At 36.7% G+C, this 20,733-nt stretch overlaps 1 protein-coding gene across 4 annotated transcripts in view; it reads right to left on the bottom strand.

Moving 5' to 3' along the window:
- The window catches only part of LOC107752458 (uncharacterized), a 77,879-nt gene that overhangs the window by 15,545 nt on the left and 41,601 nt on the right, over positions 1 to 20,733 (bottom strand). Inside the window, exons 6-8 of one of the 4 annotated variants that reach the window (XM_016568435.1) lie at positions 18,567 to 18,689; positions 17,373 to 17,375; positions 7,378 to 7,464 (exon numbers count right to left, since the gene is read on the bottom strand). The gene's annotated coding sequence lies outside the window, so the exon portion shown is untranslated. Of the gene's footprint in view, positions 1 to 1,011; positions 1,085 to 4,466; positions 4,878 to 7,377; positions 7,465 to 12,880; positions 14,871 to 15,738; positions 16,458 to 17,372; positions 17,376 to 18,566; positions 18,690 to 20,733 lie in introns of those variants that run through there. The other 3 variants (XM_016568432.1, XM_016568434.1, XM_016568433.1) reach the window with 3 other exon arrangements.

Raw genomic sequence — 20,733 nt, 5'->3', positions numbered from 1 at the left:
TGAATGAATGAATATTTTAGTTTTGAAAAACTATTTTTAGCAAATACTGTACTATTTAAGAAAAGTCTACATTTAATGACTCTAAAATGTCATGTGGTGTAACCATCAAGTAAAAGGCATTAACATTTTTTCTTTAAGTATTGTATACAGTATTTACTAAAAGTATATATTCTTCAAGTATTGTGTACACATCTTAATGAATGAATGAATATGTTAGTTTTGAAAAACTATTTTTAGCAAATACTGTACTATTTAAGAAAAGTCTACATGTAATGACTCTAAAATGTCATGTGGTGTAACCATCAAGTAAAAGGCATTAACATTTTTTCCTTTAAGTGCTGTATACAGTATTTACTTAAAGTGTATATTCTTCAAGTATTGTGTACACATCTTAATGAATGAATGAATGAATAAATACATATTTTAGTTTTGAAAAACTATTTTTTTAGCAAATACTGTACTATTTAAGAAAAGTCTATATTTAATGACTCTAAAATGTCATGTGGTTTAACCATCAAGTAAAAGGCATTAACATTTTTTCCTTTAAGTGCTGTATACAGTATTTACTTAAAGTGTATATTCTTCAAGTACTGTGTACACATCTTAAATAAATAAATACATAATAAATAAATACATTTTTCATAATAAAAAATCTGTACTTTTTTCAAATAACATTAATTGTTAATTCATTGTTTTCATTAAGTGTTTTTTGGAGGTTGAACCACATGACATTCTAAAACTTAAACTGACCACAAAACATTGTGGTCTTCAGGGGTTCTCTGTATAATTTCCTTTCCTGCATGTTTTTCTGCATGTTGGTTGCACGACGTGACTTCATACCCCCAAAATGTTGTGTGAAGTAACACGTGTTTATCCTCTCTACATATTTTACATGCAGTGGCTGCAAAAGATGCACGCCAACTGGCCGCAGACTCATATACAGATGCCATCCACACATCTTAAGGTGTAGTTAATCAGGAATATTAATACTGTTAATAACAGTGATCTTACTGTAGTTATTGATTAGCAGCTGGATGATTTTATCATGTCCTTGTAGAGAAGCCAGGTGGAGCGGTGTGTAACCCTGCAAATACACACAAACAAACTATAAGTGCATTCGCTCAAATTAAGTCCTGAAATGTCAGTTTATATGCATCCTACACACAAGCAAATATCTAAATATCATTAGTGTGGGAGGACAGTAATATGACAGCAATTCTTGTTCTCCTGTTGTGTCTGTCACTCGATTGCGATAGGCTATTAAAAACAGCTGGACGTCATTTCACACACCACTGTGTGCAGGCGACGTTTCGCATTTATGCAGTTAACCAGACAGCGAGACCCGCTGAGACAATCGCTCCAGTACATCCCGCACATTAACACGGGACTAACCCTCTCCAGGATCCCGTCAGTCACCCACCGCTGAGTCAAACAGCTGCAGCCTGATGGTGCTTCCTATCAAAACCTAGAAGGATAGTGAGAGGATGATGGATGTATGAAATGTGACTGTGGTTTAGTGCTGATCTGAGCTCATGTGGTGATTAGTGTGGATGACGGCACATTAATGCTCCTCAGGGGACTTTATCATCCGAAGACACTTCTGCAAATGGATTGACTCCATCTATCTCTGATATCTCTTTGGTGTCCGTTTGTTTTACAGTTACCATTTCCTCACTCATAACACTAATGGGCCGTGTGATTACTGCAAAACGAGGGTAGAGCGATCATATTTGAGAATTTTGAACATTAACCGAACACAAAATTGGATAATGTACTTAAATGTCCGTAACAGCATGAAACTGAAATACAGGTGCAAATTAATTATGTAAAATTTTAAATGTAAATTATTACATCATTATCGTTTAAGCATACCCTCAATCAAATAATAACAATAAAAAAACAGTTCTCAACATGACGAATGGGCGTAGCGTATTTATGGAAGATTTGTAATGTTATGCACATGTAAACAAACATGTGAATCAGATTCAAAGTTTAGGGTTCACATAAGCAGAACATTTAGAATCTGAAATTGGATTGGATTTATTTGGATTCTCGAAATTTAGTGCATGTACACATAGATACCTGTTGTTAGCCTAACAACATGCTAACGTCAAACTCTACTGGAATCAGTTGTGAATCGAGTCTCCAGTTAACTTTTTGTGAAAGGCACTAGTTGTATAATGTGTCGAGTTGCTGCCTGTGTAGACTGATACAAATCAGTCACGCAGGAGGTCTATGTAAGCAGCAGACAGCGTTTACATTCTGGAACAGAACTTATATAGAGAAACACACAGAGATTGAATCATGGGTAGTCCTTGAAGTACTCAAGCCTACCCTGCTGAAAAAAAACAATGGAAACCATCACAGAAAATTCTAATGGTCTTCTAACTACAAGTACCATTACAAACATTACAAACCATCAACTTTTAACCATTAAAACCATTAAAAATGTTTTTCTTTAGTGTGTTTTGGGACATATTCCATTAAGATTTATTGGTTTTAACAAGCCACAAATAGAAGGCGACCAATTACCAGTAGAAACCCAAAGGGTCCATTACAGTTCCCATTAAAACCAATACAGGTCCCATTATAACCAGTAAAACCATTACAAATTCTGTAATGGTGTCTATTGTTTTTTTGTTAGTTTTTTTCAACAGGGTTACTGCATGAAATGGAGTGCAAACATGCTAGACGTCCAGGTAAAGGTGTCACTATTTCATTCTTTCAGGTAATGTAGCCTAGAATCAGTCCAGGATCGCTGGTGGCTGTGTTTGTAGCGTGTAGCACAGCGTAGCCATGTTGCTAACAGCACAGCACTATCATAGTGTAGTTCTGCTGCCCTTAAAGGTTAAATTAGACTTCCCTCTGCTCTACTCCTCATTATTACACTAGTCCTAGCACTGACATTTTTGGAAAGGTCAGAGCCACTTTCATGTGCTCTGTTTCACGTCAGCTTCAGTATCAGTAAAGGCCCTGGAGAGACCGTCCAGGGTGCCAAAGGAGCCAGTGGAGATCAAGGTAAGACAGTGAGTTTGGTTTTAACGAGACTGACTAACACATTGACACAGGACATGGACAATTGCTGTCATGACCCTCGTGAAGAAGAAGTTTGCTTAATTGTATTGAATGTGCACTTGTAGTGTAATATTAATGAAATAAAACAAGGCCACTTAAGTGTACTTAGTGTAAATACAGTACACTTTCATGACTATGTTTCTTAACACACAGATTTTTTTATTAAAATATCCAAAAACCACTAGAACAGTGTTATATATTTTGCTGACTTGTGTACTTTCATTATCCCAAATGTTTCGAAGAATGTTTAAATCCAGAGAAATAAGCAATTTTAACTAGTGACATGGACCGTGTCTATAGTGTCATTGTGTCGCCTGCCAATGACGTCATAACCCCTCGATTTCCGGTTTTGTTTTGTAGAAAACATGGAAACACCAAAGACGATTTAATATGTTGTGCGTTTTATTAGACCTGTGACGACCGCACAGAGTAGCATTATAACAGAGCTTTCTCGAAAATTACATATTGTGCCTTTAAGCAGACTTTTAAAAAGTGCCCTTTGTAATAATGTCACAGTAAACATTTCACTCACTGTTTTCATAATCATTTGTTTGTGTTTTAAAGAAGTACATTTATTTTGATGTGTAGACTAACATACTAAAGCACATGTAAAGTGCTTGATTGCAATTTTAACTGTAGTGTTATTACTTTTAAATGTAATATAATTTAAATGCACTACATTGCAATGCCATCATTATAAATGTGTAATTACAAATACATTTAAATACATGACATACAACTTGACATATTTCCCAAAAAAAAAAATTCAGCTATCCATATTTTTACCCAGCCCTAATCACATGCAACCTCAACCCGTTTTACTTCTACTATATGACTTTGTTGACTTTCAAGGCAAACAAAGAAATATATATTACATTTTAAGTTCTAGGTGCATCTCAGGTAAAGTGAACTCTATGTAGGCCTGGTTAATTCTGATCAATACGTTTTTCTTAGAGGTATCATACACCAAGTATGCATACCTAATCCTTTATAATATACTATGAACAGCATTATAGTATGCCATTTAGAACTTATCAACTGTGCAGGCAGTAATAGCAATGAGCTCCACAAAATGAAATGATAAAAATTGTCATACTCAGCTTAGGAAACACCATACTATTGCACATACTTCCTGTATTAGTCTGAATGGTAATGGCATTAAATCCCCATTACTTCCAACTTAATCTCATAGTATCTCCATTTTGAATGTTTAATAAAACCTATTTGTTCAATGCTAGGCAAGGAAAAGGGATTTGGTCCCACAGTGTGCCAGTTCTTAACCGTCCCACAATCCTCTGATAGCTGGACAGCCAATGAGTGTGTAGCGTAATCTGAAGCACATTTCTTCTAAATCCTGCTTCATTTCACAGGTGTATTGAAATCAAACTCACCCCCTTCAGAAAGAAAGAAGAAAGCAGGCCGTCATCAAGACCAGAGGCGGCTCCCATTTGCCAGCAAAAGTCAGAGAAGATTACAGAAACAGAATAAGCATAGCACAAGATGGATCAAGCACTTAATTTCACACCGACAGCATGGGCAGTTTGGCTTTGGAAATATTTTCTTCATATGAAGAGCATAAATCTAAGTCTACAAAACCTATTGAGCCGCCTACAGCATTTCAAAGCATCATGGGTGCACTTCCAACCTCAAGACTGCTCTAAAATGTAGATATGATATCATGTTTGGGCCAAATGTTATGGGAACATTAGTACAGGAGAAAGTAATTTCAGAATCTACTGTGATAATTTACATGCATTTTCTGAATATGTGAAACTGAATAAAACCAGGTGGTCACTTACATGCTTAAAAAGCCAGGTAAAGGTGCTGGTATTAAAAGAGAGAGAGAGAGAGAGAGAGAGAGGCATGAACTTATTAATTTATTCATAAAACATGTTAAAAATGAAAGGAATTTACCATTTCATCGATCAGATGTAAATTCACATATAAGAAATAAACATAAAAAGTTTATGCATTTTTAACTTAGATAGAATATATATGTTTTTCTACTTCAAAACTTCATATTTAATTCACTGCTCTTGCCATTTCTTTGTAATTGTTTGTGTAATTTGGTAGCATTTAGTCAAAATTCTTCACCAATTTTTGTTTTCAGTGGTGAAACACCAAAAAAGTCTATCAAAAGGGAAAATGAGACAGTGACAGAAAAGAGAAATCCACAATCGTGTGTTTGTGAATCACAGTGAGGCACATCCAGACCCTGACAGCGATGCATGGATTATTGATTTTTTTATTCCATTTCTGCCCAGAGGAGACTGCACTTGAAGAGCACCATTAGCCCCATAACGATTAGAGAGCAAAAGTTAATTATGTAATTATGAAGGCAATAAAAAGTGCGCGTGTGCTTGGCTGTGCTCGTGAAGGCTTTAAACATTATCTTCAATGAGCACGTCACTGCAGACCGAATGAGGAGGGAGATTAGAGTAGTGGAAAAAGTGAGAGAAAACATTAAGTAATCACAGCACTTTCCCTCTTTGGATTTTACAACTATATTTTTATCCAAAAGAACAAACAAACTAACTAACTAACTAACTAACTAACTACATAAATAAATACATCAATAAATCTACACCTTTACTATGATGCACATGCTCACATTTTTTGAATTAAAATTAATTTGATATTTTGGCAGTTTGAAAAAAAAATTAAGAGATGTAACTTAAAACTGTATAAATATATAAATAAATAAATGTGAAACATTATGTAACATTAAGTAGTTTGGAATTATTTTTATCAAAAATGTGGTCCTTAGATTTGTATTTTTGTTTAATAGAATGTAAAACATTTTATTTTAATATGTATTTAAATATTTTATTTTTGATTAAGTTGGTTGAAATGAACTTGTCTTTTCAATTTTCATTTTATTTTTACATTTATTTAAAGATTTAATATTAGTATAAAACTAATACAAATTTGAATATAAGAAAATGTAACAAAGATGGTAACAATATTCAGTGTACCACATGCAGGAAGATATTTTGTTGATATTCACACACACACACACACATATATATATTAGTGCTGTCAAACGATTAATCGTGATTAATCGCATACAAAATAAAAATTTGTATGAAATATGTGTGTGTGCTGTGTATATTTATTATGTATATATAAATACACACACATACAGTATTTATTTTGAAAATATCTATAATATCTATATTTATATTCATATAATTTATGTTATAAATAAATATATTTATTATATAAGCATAGCATATGTTTCTGATATATATATACATGCATGTGTGTGTATGTATATATACATAATAAATATACAGAGCACAGATACATATATTATGTAAAAAAAAAACGTTTTATTTTGGAGTAATCGCGATTAATCGTTTGACAGCACTAATATATATACACATACATACATACTAAACACTACTTTAAACCTTGAAAACATTTTAGAATATAAGAAGAAGAAGAGGAAGAGGAAGAAGAAGAGGAGGAAGAGGAAGAAGAAGAAATTTTTGGTTACACCACTTAACAATTTTAGAATCATTAACTCAAAACCATTGTTGAAAATGATATATATTATGTGTGTAAAACCAACTTGAATACTATAAAAATGTAAAAGCTTTCTCCTTTTAATCATAATTTCTGACATTTTTTTAGTCCCTTACCCACAAACAAACACTCTTGGATTCTCACATTTATATAAACAGCCAATTTGCAAAGGGTTGAATTGGACTCTTTAAACTGCAGCAGGATCTGATCTGAAATAACCTTCTGAGAGGATCCACGATGCTGTGGGTGATAAAGGGAAAATAGACCTCCAAATAAAGGCTGGGGGTCGGGAGGGAGGGAGGGGTGCTGCCAGAGGCACAAAGATCCTGTCAGTATTTCCTTTGCACTTCACCAACCCTCAATATGACGAGATAAGATACAGTGCATTATAATATGCATGAACTGAGGGGAAGGCCAAAGCATTCACTGCCTGACTGTTAGCAGATCTGGAATAAATAAACATGAGGTCATGTTTATGCAAACACACTCCACTTAAATCCGAGCCCTCGCTGCGAGTGTCTTTGATTAATAGTAAAATTTAGCTGATTAGCCACGTCGAATCACATAGGCGAGGAAGTTTGTGGCCTAAGGGCTCATATTAAAGAGAAATTACGCTTTAATTATACGCAAACACACACATTATACGGGCAGCCTGAGCGGCAGGAGGAGGTGTTAATTTGTGTGTGTGTTTGGGTGTGTGTTGTGTGTGCGGGCCCCTGCAGAGGTGTAAATGTGAGCGTGTCAGTGGGGGCGCTGGCTCCTGTCAGCTCTCACCGCTCTCTGGTTGACGTCCGCTCCGGAGCGCGCCATCATGTCCGCCATCTCCACACGGCCCTGCTTGGCCGCCCAGTGGAGCGCCGTCTGCAACACACACACATGCAAACACAGCAGCTGTCAATCACCACGCCGCTGTCAATCACACATGTGATGTACTCGGGCTACAGCGGCACACCTGGGCTTCAGAAGAGCAGCGCTGAGCTACTATAAGCACTGGACTCTCCTGAACGGCCCTCTTTTACTCATTCACAAAGATCATATTGACATTATTCACCCCAATAAGTATATTCTGACATTATTTACTCAGCCTCATGTTGTTCCAAACCTGTTTGCTGTTATTTTTCTGTGGAACACAAAAGAGAGACTTTTTGTAAGGAACAGACCAGAATTTAAGTAGTTATTCACTGAAAATCTTGGTTACACTATTTTAAGGTGTCCTTGTTACAGTATGTGTAACAAGGACACCTTAAAATAAAATGTTACCAAAATCTTCTTCTCTGTATCAAACCTTTTGCAAGGCCCATTTTTGTAACCTAAATTAATTTTGTAGTCCATTTTTTAGATATACATTTTCAGTGAATTTCAGCGCTGTATATCTGCGACTATACATATGATTTATCGATTTACAATGTATAATTTATCACCCTTATTGTATTTTCGTAAAATAATAATAATAATAATAATAATAATACTAATACATGTTTAAATTAATTAATTTATTTATTTATTTTTCACTCGAGTGAGCAACAGGGTTTCATATATACACTGAATTATTATTATAATAATTATTATAATTATTATTAATATTAATAACAATGATAATAATTTCTATAATAAAAACAAAAAACACCAGTGAGCGGAGTAAAGCTATAAATTGTTACAATTGTGTGTGTAAATGTATCTAAATTCAATTAATATAAATGTAAATTACATCAATAAAATTTTCAGTTTAAAATTTTTTTTTTTTTTAGAAAAACATGCACTTATGAATCACGCACATTAACACCAGTAATATGCATTAAAACATTAAATAGGGCCGAAGTTATTTTATAATTTTATCATCTATCTTTCTTTCTTTCTTTGATTTTATTTTAAACTGAAGTACGGAAGTTTTGTCTCTTTATCGCCATTTCTTGTTGAAACACATTTTTTTAATTGCAAGTTACTTGTGGAGTTTGTCACTAATGAATCATGATCACCATATCAGAGCGGATCTGTCATGTTACATCCACATACAGCATATATCCGAAAATATGTCATCTGAACAATAAGTAACATATCTGCCGCTTTTGTTCTGACCAATTGAAAACATAAATGTTAAAATATAAATCACTTCAGAGCAGAAAAGCTCTAAAGCGAACAAGTGTGCTAATGTTAGCTAGCTACTTATTGAGCCACTGAAGTGTCAGCCTTCAATCTCCTCACCCCAAACTGACATTTTCCGCAAAATCGGACCCGAAAGATCAAATTATAAATCATTATTATAAGCTTACCATTGTGAATCAGGGTAGGGTAAGGAGACAGTTTTGAACACCGTCTAATGTACTTGCTGATTTTAATCAATCAATCAAGGGATTTTTGTTAATTTTTTACCAAAAAAAGTAATGCATTGAATTGTACATACTACTTAAATAAGATGTTGACTTTAGTTAGTTTAGAGGCCTATTTAAAATATGTCATAAACAGTGATATAATCATTATAAACACTTTGACAATACCTAAAACAGTCCAACCCATTATAAACCGTTTACAGCCTTCTTTACATTCACTTCGAATTAAATATAGTGTCGTCAGACAAAAACTCAACAACTACAGTGGTATTTTTATCTATTCAATGACATTTAGACATTTTTAAGTGTGTTATAAAAGTCCAAATACCAGAGTCCAAAATTTTGGGTCACTGTATCTGAAGCCCATTTATGAAGCACCTATGAAAGCTGTGTTTGGGTTCATTTGCATAAGGCCCCATATGAATGAATGGGAACACTCTTGAGTCATTTGCATAGCAGCTAATTCAGCACAATGTTAGCTCACTGAGGCCAAACTAAAAGAGCCAAACTCAAGGTCACAATTTTAATACATATTTAAATATTGGTATCATTTATCATTGCTATCACTGATCTTTATGCCTTTCTAAACACAAATGTCCTCTAGAGACTACACAGAATCTCTAATGCATGAATGCAGATGAACGTACAGGCTACTTACAAACTTCAGGACCAAGTGAGGAGTTCCAAGTGTTATTTTTGTATTCATTGTGTGTCAGAGATCCCCGGAGCGAGACAGTGGAAGAATGCAAGAAAACAACATCAGTAATAGGATAACACAACTCTTTTGGGCCTTGTTGCTCTCCATAGTCGCCATTGTGTTTCGTCGTATCGGCGTGTTTGGCCATAAGCTCAGAGTGTTTCTCCGGTCCCCGTCCACATTCACACGGAGCGGGACATCAAAGCCGGAGCAGCCGTGCTTTTGTCAAACTCTCCTCCCCAATTTTCTGTCACCAAGTTTTATCTCTTCCAAATCAGCGGCAGCCTTTAACCTATTCTGAGCCGATTAGCTGAATGCTTGATTTGAGCATTAGAGAAACTATAGCAACCTGTAATCTGCCGAAGAGCGAATCAAAAAGCCCTATGTATCTTGTCACGCAAGAGCTGGCAGCCCACCTTGACCCCATAAGCCGTCTCTTACAGAGCCCACGCTGGGCGGACAGGGCCCCGCTTTATTCACACACATACAATCCGTTGAGAAATGTCCTCTTCTCTGCTGGTCTCCGGCCAGTCTGTGCCCCGTCCTGAAGAGCAACAATCTGCCCAGGTCTATGATCGTTTAGTAAACAATGTGCAATAAAACAATATCCACTGAACAATCCACAGAAAAGCAAAACCTAGTGCAGCTAAGATGTTAGCAGAACGTATTGGAGCATTAAACATCACATTTCCCAACCCAGTCTCATAAAAATACGTACCTCTGGGTACTTTTCTGCAACACCGTTTTTACGTACCTTACTGCACGTTTCGCCGCAGTTTCAAAGAGAAATGTCCACTGAGTGGCGCTAAAACACGGGTTCAATACGTGAACCCTGGGATGTTTTTATTACGTTGATATAGGTACGTATTGCTGTGTTTTTATTACGTTGCTTCAGGTACGTATTGCGGCGGTTCAGAATTCAAATATCCGGGGACTGTCGCTAAAAGTTAATGCTCTATCGTGTTGGAAATATGCCCTACACCAAACCCAACCCTAAACCTACCCGATAGTGTTAGCAAATGCAAAACTGATATAAAAACGCATTTGTTGATGCAACCGTGTCATTTGAACTTCCTTATATGCAGATTTGAACCGTTTTGTCGAACCATAGTTACACGGGATTCGAACCGGAGCTCCTCGCCTCTAAAGTGCGTCTCCGTAGCCTACTCCGTGAGTTAACGAACAAACCTACCGTCGATGAAAACCCATTTATATGAAGCTGGATATGTGCGGTGCTAACGTTCAAAAGCATCAGTTTTCAAATCTCCCAGCATATTAAAATTGTTTTGAAGTCATAACATGATATTCTTCAAGTAATTGTGAGAAAATTACGCTTTATTAATCGAAACTCTGTAAATGTGTGTGAAAAGGAATAAAAGGTGTCGGAGTTTTACTGCCTCTAGTGTTCATTTCTTTTGGAAACTGCAGTGATATGTACTTATTGGTATGTATTTCGCGTCTCGCGAAAATGTGCCCCCGGGTACGTTTTTGCCATGAGACCAGGTTGACATTTCCATATCCTTGTGAAAAATAATTAGGCCTACATTTTAAAATGCATTTAAAAAGAATACCTTTAATATAGCTTATACTTAAGTGCGAACTGAATGTAACAACTTTGGACATTTAATTGCATGTTTAAAATGTTTCAGAGTGTTTCTGAACCACTTAAGTAGCGTAATTAAGTTAAAGTTTACTGCAGAATGTACAGACATGCATTTATGGTATGATGCCATTTTTGTTGAACATTATGCTATATGTCATTCATTTAAATATTTTTGTACAAACACATCTTTAAGTTGCAATTTAGTATGTTTTAAATATACTAGCTTATATCAAATATCAAATAACACACTAGAGTTAAACTTATAATCATAAAGCACTTTCCATGTGCTTTAGTGCAGTATGTTATTCAAATCATCGAAATGTGCTTAATTCTTTAAAGCAGTAATACATTCTTTATTTTTACATTATTACTAAAATACACTTTTTAAAAGTCTTTAAAAACACTTAAGTGGTCTTTTATATTATCTATGCATAATTTTTTTTTCTTGCACATTCAATACAATTTGGGGGATTTTTTTTTCTTCACAAGGGAATATGACACACAGATATAGTTTAGAGGTGTTTGCTAAGGCATTTGAACAAACCCCGAACCAAAGTGTTTATGTATTTATTTTGCACCATTTGGTAATCACACATGAATGATGCCTAAAATCAGACTTGTGGAGTTAATTGTTACTTTTCAAAGTGATTTACACTTTCAAACAAATCTAAGAAAAAATGAAATGAAAAAAAGTGTGAATTTGTAGTATTATTAATAATAATAATAATAATCAGATGTTTAAAAAAATAAAAATAAAAAAACCTCAAACAAACAATTTCTATTCTCCCAGTCTGATCAAGCCGGACATAAGAAGCAGTGTAATTTTCATGTGTGGGGCAAAACTGGGGTCGGTTTAGTCAATGTGTGTGTGTGTGTGTTTGGCAGTGTGAAAGGACAGCTTATAGTGCTCCTCTGTGGTCGGGCTCAATAGAGAGGGTGAGAGCAGACCCTCACACACACACTCTCACTCAAAGCCTGATGCTTGTCACCATATGGAGCTGTTTAAAAACGGTCATAGCCCCACACAAAAGAGCAACATTAACAGCCTCTTACAATGACTGCTGGGATAACACTGAATTATTGCACAGGGAGAGCAGCCACACACACACACACACACACACCTTTTATGACCTTATCACTCAAATCTGAGGTTTGATAATACTGAAAGCTTTGAATATTTTTAATTTTAGATAGAACTGAAGGGATTGTTCTCAGCTGGTTTTGCTTCAGGACCCAGATTTTACATTAAACATTAAGTGGCGATCCAACACAATATCAAAATTGTTTATTGCGGAAAAGAAAAACAAACTGTATGAGCTCTCCAATATGCACGTTTTATAACATTATATTAACTAATTTCACAATTTCATGTATTTATAGACAACAGAAATGCGGTTTACTAGTCGTTATAGTTCGACTGACAGAACATAGGAGTTTTTGCCTCCACTTTAAAAGTTTAAAACTCTATTTCGTTTTCCTAACTATGCAAAATTATATGGCTAGTCACTTATTATTATTTGTATTTAGCATTGTTTGTCCCTATACTATCTGTGACCATACCAGAAGAGTCGTGCCCCACTAGTTAGGAACCACTGCATTAGACGAACCTTCATTCATAATAATTAAATAATAAAAATTTTATAACAGACCATTTTACTCAATATTTGTATGTGCTATGTATTGTATTATATTATAGAGCACTGCAGTAATGGATTTTTGAAGTAAGTTAGCATCACCCTGGTCCCCTCGACAAAAACCTAATAGGATTTTTCCACTGGCTTTTGGGTTATTTTATTTTATTTATTAACTTTTATAAATTTTGAAACCTAAACTTAATTGTTAGAAGTAAAAAGCTAAACGCAACTGAAGTAACTATGCTACAGTCACATGACTTCAATGTCTTATTTCAGGCAATTAACCAAAATCCCATTAAAAAAAAAAAAGTGTCAATGAAACCAGAAGTACTAAAATTATAACTCGTTTCTGGATTTGGCCTACAAAAATACGCCACCCCTACAGCACTCCTTTAGAGTATCAAGTGTTACTAGACATGCTAGCATTAAACTCTATTGAACTCGGTCTACAGTGTGTTTTGAGCAAGGAGGTCTATTTGTATGATACAGAGTTTCTGCTTGAGTAGATTAATAAATTCCCTCTTATGAAGGTCCATTTCAGTTAGGTGCTGCCTTAAAAGGTTTGTGTATAGTACATAGCATATCTTACACTAGCAGATGAGAACAAGCCCTCTGTCGGCTTTCATAAGCCATAAGAATTAAAAAAGAAACAAAACATTGCTGACTTTTTAAGGTATGTTTTACCTCTCATCTCAGAAAACTGTTAAAATCCCACCACATTTACGCTGCAACACTGTGAATTTTTTTTTGTAAACATACAAAAGGCCAATAAAAAGAGGTAAAGAGCCTTCCTTATCCTAAAACTTAAGCATGAATTTAATCCTTTTATACCACAGTAGCTCAATCCTCCACTCCTACTGGCTGAGAGATGCAGAGAGGTGCATGTCCGCCCCGAGGCGGCTGGAGCGCTGCCTGTTTGTTAAACTAATAATTGCCGTGTCATTACACTATAATTAGACACAATGATAATTTGGCTGCCTGTGCGTATAGAGAGGGCCGCATACCAGACACACAAATTAACATGAATTAAATACCTCATCATTGCAATTATTAATGTTGAACAAGAGTGCTCAACTCCTGCATGAAGATGCCTGAAGGTGTAAACCACCATGACCATGTTTTCATATATTAACACTGGTTTCTCTCATTATTAGATTGTGTGCTCCTGAAAACATAGGCAAAGCTTGAATTAATAAAGATCGATGAAAAGTGATAAATGTCCATAAGTCAGGACTTGAACTCGGGACGCTGAAGCACAACAGCGCTGCATGTCTGCCCACAAGTTGATTGGCGCCAACAAACTGTGCAAGTTTTACCACACTTTTTCAAACTGTGAAAAAATTGAGAATTAAATTATTTGCGCTAGTAGATTACAAAGTCAATGCAAAGACGCAAATAGCCGCAAATTTGCGCCAGATGACGTGGCGAATTGGGCAACATGATTGCTGCAAACAGGTGATATTCGCCTCAATCGGTCTTCCACGCAAGTTGAAAAATTTTAACACGAGCAGGAGATTCGCATGACGCGTTGTCGCGCAAGTCAATCAGTGAAGAGCTTAATGACGCGTCTGGTTTGACACGTCCAGTTGTATCAAAAAAAAAAATGGAGGGAGAGCATTATTATGTTTGTATTCACGTAAATGACACAAAAAAACATCTCACATGAATATTCGCTTCGCTTTGGTGTGAACAAACTATTAGGGATCATCATATATGGGGGTCCTTGGCATTAAAATGTTTGACACCTACGTTAGGGTATTGTGGGTGGTCACCAGGGCACTGGAGGTATTCTGGATGGTTTTTAGTATGTTGCTATGTTGTTGCTAGCGTAGTCTTTGTGGTTGCTTACTGGCCTAAATCAAAAGAGCCCACCCAAAAGTCTCTCAGATATTCTGGTCCTTTTATATAACTCGGGTCTCTCCTCCACCATGGGAAGGCTTGCCTTAGCAAACACCACTAACAAACTTGATATAACAAAAACGACTCTTAGAGAGCATACTTACCCCCTGGAAATCCAATGAAGTCATTGAAGACAACAGTGATTGAAGACAACATGGATCAAACATTGTCCTGATGCAAATGAAATACTGTACAATGGACTCTAAGCAAGTGTCCTTTACATTCTAGTCAAGAGAGCTAATGAGATCTAATGAAAGAACTACTCTAAAGAGGACACCTACTCAACTAATCCATTCCACCTTCATCAACACATCACAAGGCTAAAGTTGGCCAGCCCGAGAGGAGAGGAGAATTGTTGTGAAGCTCAGGCTAAGGGAAGGACCAAATCTAGGTACATAGATTAGCATCCACAGAGGGGATTATGGACACCTACTTCCATTTCAAAGCCTCCCGTTTTTGAAGTTTTGGGGGTGGTTGGCTCTAAGCTGAGAAATTGTGAGTCTAAAGGCTAAACTCTCATTTGATTCCTCTGGGATCTCCTCAGCTTAATCCCCAGATCCTGGTCTCATCTTCCCTTGTTATTCGATCGCCTCAAGATCAGTGTCCAACCTGGCTACAGACACCCCCTTCTCATTTCCACCCCCCTTCATTCATTTATCTTAAGAAGATTAGCAAGCCCTTGGATGTTATTGTTTGCAAATCTGATTTCCCTGGTGTCATATTCTAGAAAACAACAGCATTGCGATGGATGCAACTGACCAGTGGGTGTCTCTACTCATACATGCATATCATTCATCTAAATACCCCCAAACTTGCTGTCTTTTCTGACTTCCTTTTCATTGCTATCAGCACTGACTTGGCTCGATGAACAAGCTACTAATAAAAAGTGGCTAACCGTTTTGAAGCTATTCGCATTCTACTACAATACAATTCAAAATCAAATTTCGCACAAACTGGTTCATTTAAACGAACGCTGCAATTTTCAATACTGTTGCATTACAATTCATAAATATTATGTTTTGGCAATCTCATTTACACGTTTTAATACAGTCTACTCGCCCTGCGGAGGGTTAGGTTTAGGAGTGGGGTCAGAGGTACAGTTTGAAGTTTACTTTTATTTGATCACAAATCGTACACATTGCACAAATTTGTATGAAACCTCGACCTCGATAAATATTTTTCCGCTTCTTCATTTCGTGAGATCATGTTTACTATTTACATGAAATGAATTTGATCTCGAATTAGTTAAATTGAAATAGAGGGTGTGCATTTTAGGCTTAAATATACACTTGGGCTTACAACTGTGTTCCCAATTAATTTTACTCTCTTTATGCCACTAGTTATTGCACAATTTTTTACTTTTTAATGGGAAAGCTACTCTGCTTGAAAACAAACTGTTACCCTACTAAAATTTGTAGTTAAGTTGGTAGTTTTGGTATTTTGAGCATCACAACACTGCCTATAGTGCCTATCCCAACCAGCCTCAGATAACAATTGATGATCTTCTTGAAACAACACTTGAGTATAATTGCGGACAACAGAAAGATTAGGGTAAAACTAAGAATTACATGAAAAGAGTGATAAACTGATGATTGGGTTTGCATGAGTTCTTTCTAGTGGCATGAAGCAGAAGCAAAGAGGACGGGGATGAAGGGGTATAAGTAGAGTCCTCATGTACTTACGGTGACAAAGTCCTGCGAAAAGAAGGAGGAAACAAATCTAATGAGATTGTAGCCATCACGGACACATAATTCAAACATGGTCAAACGATGCACCGCACAAAGTCACACATTGCAATTTCAATGGCGCTGCGTTTTCTGCAGGGATTCACAAGGGACTCAAGGTAACCGTTTGATTGGGAACGAGGAGGCACTAATTAATTTGAGAAGCTGTTATCTTGCTCTGTATCTGCGTCTATGAGAGGGGTTTGAACCATTTGGCTGTGATGCTTCAAACACAAAGAGCTTCATTTCCTCCAGAGACGCCAATATCTTGCTCTGTATCTGCGTCTATGAGAGGGGTTTGAACCATTTGGCTGTGATGCTTCAAACACAAAGAGCTTCATTTCCCCTAGAGACGCCAATGCCAAGTTCAGCCCACAAACCCTTTTCAATCCTGCCAAGCAATTCCAGCCATGCCATTAATTCCACAAAGCCAAATGTAATTGATTGATAAGGGCCTGAGATTAACCTTTCCTATGAGTTTTTGTCTCTCAATCGTGATGGCCACATAAGATGCTGTCTATCCCATCAACACTATCGCTTTTATCTGATCCTGGTTAAGAGCATTGGCCATTACTGTTGACCTGGGGGGACTGGATGAGCAAAAAGGTCCACTAAAAATGTCCATCTTTGACTGCCACATCTGAAGTCAGATCTGATGAGAAAGTCCCATCTTATCTTTAAAGACAATGAAGATGCATTTGAACCAGTTCCTTGTTTGAAAAATGGATTGTGAGGTACAGACGAAAGCCTTGCGTGCTCTTTGGAAATGCCCTGTTGTTGTCTAAGTTAGCATCACTTACAAAAAAGAAAATTTTGCTGTTATCAGCACAAGCATGCTAGTAGACACATGATTTAAAGTGTTCTCTTTGACGGTAGCAGGTCCACAAACTTGCACTAAGATTATGAAATCCGTTTGACTTTGAAAACTAGTGGAAAGAACGATGAACAATGTTTGAATTTTTGTTGACATGTTGAGGAAAAAAAGTAAAGCTAACTATGTTTTAAAAACACTCTTTCATGTAGGTTTTATGAAAAGGGTAGCTTGCAGGAATTTTGGGCCATGATTTACTACTGATTAATTACTAATTAACCTGCAACTCAACTAGAGACTCAGGGTTAGTAACATTAAATAACTATTGGTTCTTGCACTGCAAGTCTGTAAACACATACTGGTGCTTTAGGACTTAGTTCAAGAGTAACTGTTTCAAAGTAATTCCTAGAAATTTTTGGACACAAATGGCACCGTTTTCTGAGAATGTTCCATTAATATCTGACAACTGGTTAAACTAGAGTAAAATAAGTAGCTATTAGTATTAGCAGTAGCTATAGAGGTGGTAAGTGTTCTTGCCAGTTGCTCTACAGCAACGCTGCAAGCACTTAGCAGCCCCAGCCGTTCCCTGTCATCCTCGCTCACTGCGTAAATTCACTAAACTTCATGAAAATTTAATAAGAGCTGCTGCTTTGGGCCTCACTCCCGTAGAGCCGTGACCCGCTGCTGCTGCCAGGCACATATGTGATGATTTACAACCAGACACACTTCTGCCACCTTCCTTTTCTTTTCCTCCTCTCTATTTTCTGTGTCCAACCATCTCCCTTGTTTCGGAAGTGTGCGTAAGTGGCAGAATACACAGCCTTGGGGCCAAAGGCTTCTGAAGTTAAGCCAATACAGGCTGCGCTTGCATCCAGGGGACAAACAATATCTGGAAGTCGTCAGCGTGTTTTATTTTCTTTTCTCTTCACCTTTAAAGAAGACCCACTCTGTTCCTCTAACACTATCAGGCAACAAAAACGCTCCTGGTCAAACAACAATCAGTTCCTGTCCAAGTCTTTTCATCCTGCCCTAAATCTTCAAAAGAGACACTCTCTGGTTCTGTGCAGTAACGTAATCCTCATCCTAATTAGCTTGACCCTTACAACTCAGGAAACGCAACCGCTGCAACCCTCAAGTCACTACACAAATTACTAGTAATCAGGAAAATTATGGTACTGGCACCATACAGAGAATAATAAATAATATATATTTTTTAGTTATTGAAACGTTTGAATTTTTACAAATAAAATGCAATGGTGAAGTCTCACCTTTTTGGAGACAAGTGTAGGGTCCTGTTGTAGAAGCAGGTACAGGGTAGTAGCGTTTCCCAGCGCTGCACAACGCAGCCACTCTTTCTCAATGGGGTCCATCTGTACCCGATGAAACAGTGACTACAAACAACAAGACATGGAAGACATAAGACCTGACAAGGGAGCATGCAAGAATAGGGTTCACCTGTAAGACCTATAAGTAGTATGTACTTAGTCTCTGAGGAGGCAAGACAGGGATCGTAAAAAAAAAAGAATTATAAAACAAATTATGGAATACGAGACTAAATAGTGTTCTAATTTCCCACCTAAAGTAACACTGTCTAAGCAAATTGTGGCATACAACACCAGATCACTGTGTTATCACGGAGTTTCTAAAGTGTGGCGTGAATGTGAATGGCGAACAGTAAAATAAAGGTTAAAAGTCATGTGACAGGAAGCAGTGCCTCCATTGCGCTATTACTGGCTGATTACTCTGTCAAATACTTGCAACATGGAAGTAATATGAGCAGAAATGTCTTTCTTCTTACTTGACTACAATTGGATTTAATATATATATTTCTGTCATGACAACTCTCGGAGGGATTGGCATGGTAATGTACAAGGCTCGAAAATTGCGACCATTTTGGTCGCATATGCTCCCGAAATTTCATCTGTGCGACCTCAAAATATATTTGGGAGCATTTGTGCGAGTGCATATAATTGTTGTCGTGCGACCTGTTTTCATATCTCTAAAAACGATCAGAGTATGTGCCTTCTGAGTGTTGATACGGTGACCGGTCTGTCATTCTATCAAATGTTACATAACCAATTAAACTTCAGCTTTACATTTTTAACTTTAATGCAGATTTTAGATTGGTTAATATTAGCTGTGACGTGATGAAGTCTAGTAGGTTAGACTAGTGCACGTGCGCATTTAGAGTGCGTTCTTTCGCTGCATGATTCATTCTATTAAAATGCATCACAAAATTCAAACATTTATGCATGTGTAACTGCAGGTTAAATGCATTCATGTCCTGCATTAATCAGTGTAAATGTATCTAAATGCCACTTCAGATGCAGCTTCTGTGTTCTGCATTGCAAAGTGATTGACAGCTAATATAAACCAATCTAAAATCTGCATTAAAGTAAAGAATGTAAGGATAAAATCTGTTAATATATACTTTGTAGTTGTGGTGCTCATTAATTTTTGGTCAGTGCTCCTAACTTTTTGAAGTTGGGAGCACCAGTGCTACAAAGTAAAAAAGTTAATTTCGAGCCCTGAATGTACATGACAATGTTAATGTATTTGGTCTTGGCGGAATAGATCTGCTACGCTGCTGCTGCGGCAGAGCAATAACCGAGACTTCCTACTGCCAATACATCCACAACATGCTGCTGTGAGCATGTAAGAAATATTGCTGCTGCAAATATAACATACATGAAATAACCCCCATATAGCATACATGAATCACCTCGTAGCAGATCTATACAGGTGGAGCTGGGGAAGGTGGAGGGTTTCTGAAGCAAGCTGCAACTGCTACTGCAAGCACTAGTCATATATTTGAATGTTGAGCAGCGAGCTCATTGGCTACCGATACAGGAGAGAACCAATCAGCTGTGCTATGTGATAATGATGTCATTAGGTCAGATTGAGTTAGACCTATCGGACTGCGCCATCTAGAGTTTCATGACAGAACTCTGTATATAAATGATCTAATTTATTTCTGAGATGAAACCTGGACACCACTCACTGAATTCATGTCAACAAGGTGACATGCTGCTGTTTGTAACATTTATCATTGTACAGACTATAGTTGGGTCCCAAAAGAGGTACTCTATAATATGTACTTCTATTAAACTGGTAACACTTTCATTTAGGGACCAGTTCTCACTATTAAGTAATTGCTTATTAGCATGCATATTACTAGCATATTGGCTGTTTATTAGTACTTATAAAGCACATATTAATGCCTTATTTTGCATGACCCCTTTTTTAGATATTAATGCACCCCAAACATAACAACAACCTTACTAACTATTAATAAGCATCAAATTAGTTATTTGATTGAGGCAGAACTGTATTCTACTATCTAGTGTATGGCATATTATAAGGTTATTTTGTCATCCAGCATCAGAGTCGGATAGCCCCTCCCCTTCTACTATGAAAGTATGTTTTTTTTTGGGG

The sequence above is a fragment of the Sinocyclocheilus rhinocerous genome, unplaced genomic scaffold, assembly GCF_001515625.1.
Source record: "Sinocyclocheilus rhinocerous isolate Xijiao unplaced genomic scaffold, SAMN03320098_v1.1 scaffold921, whole genome shotgun sequence".
In the NCBI taxonomy this organism is placed as follows: Eukaryota; Metazoa; Chordata; class Actinopteri; order Cypriniformes; family Cyprinidae; genus Sinocyclocheilus; species Sinocyclocheilus rhinocerous.
The sequence above is the reverse complement of the archived record's forward strand: the minus strand, read 5'-3'. Positions and strand labels throughout refer to the sequence as shown.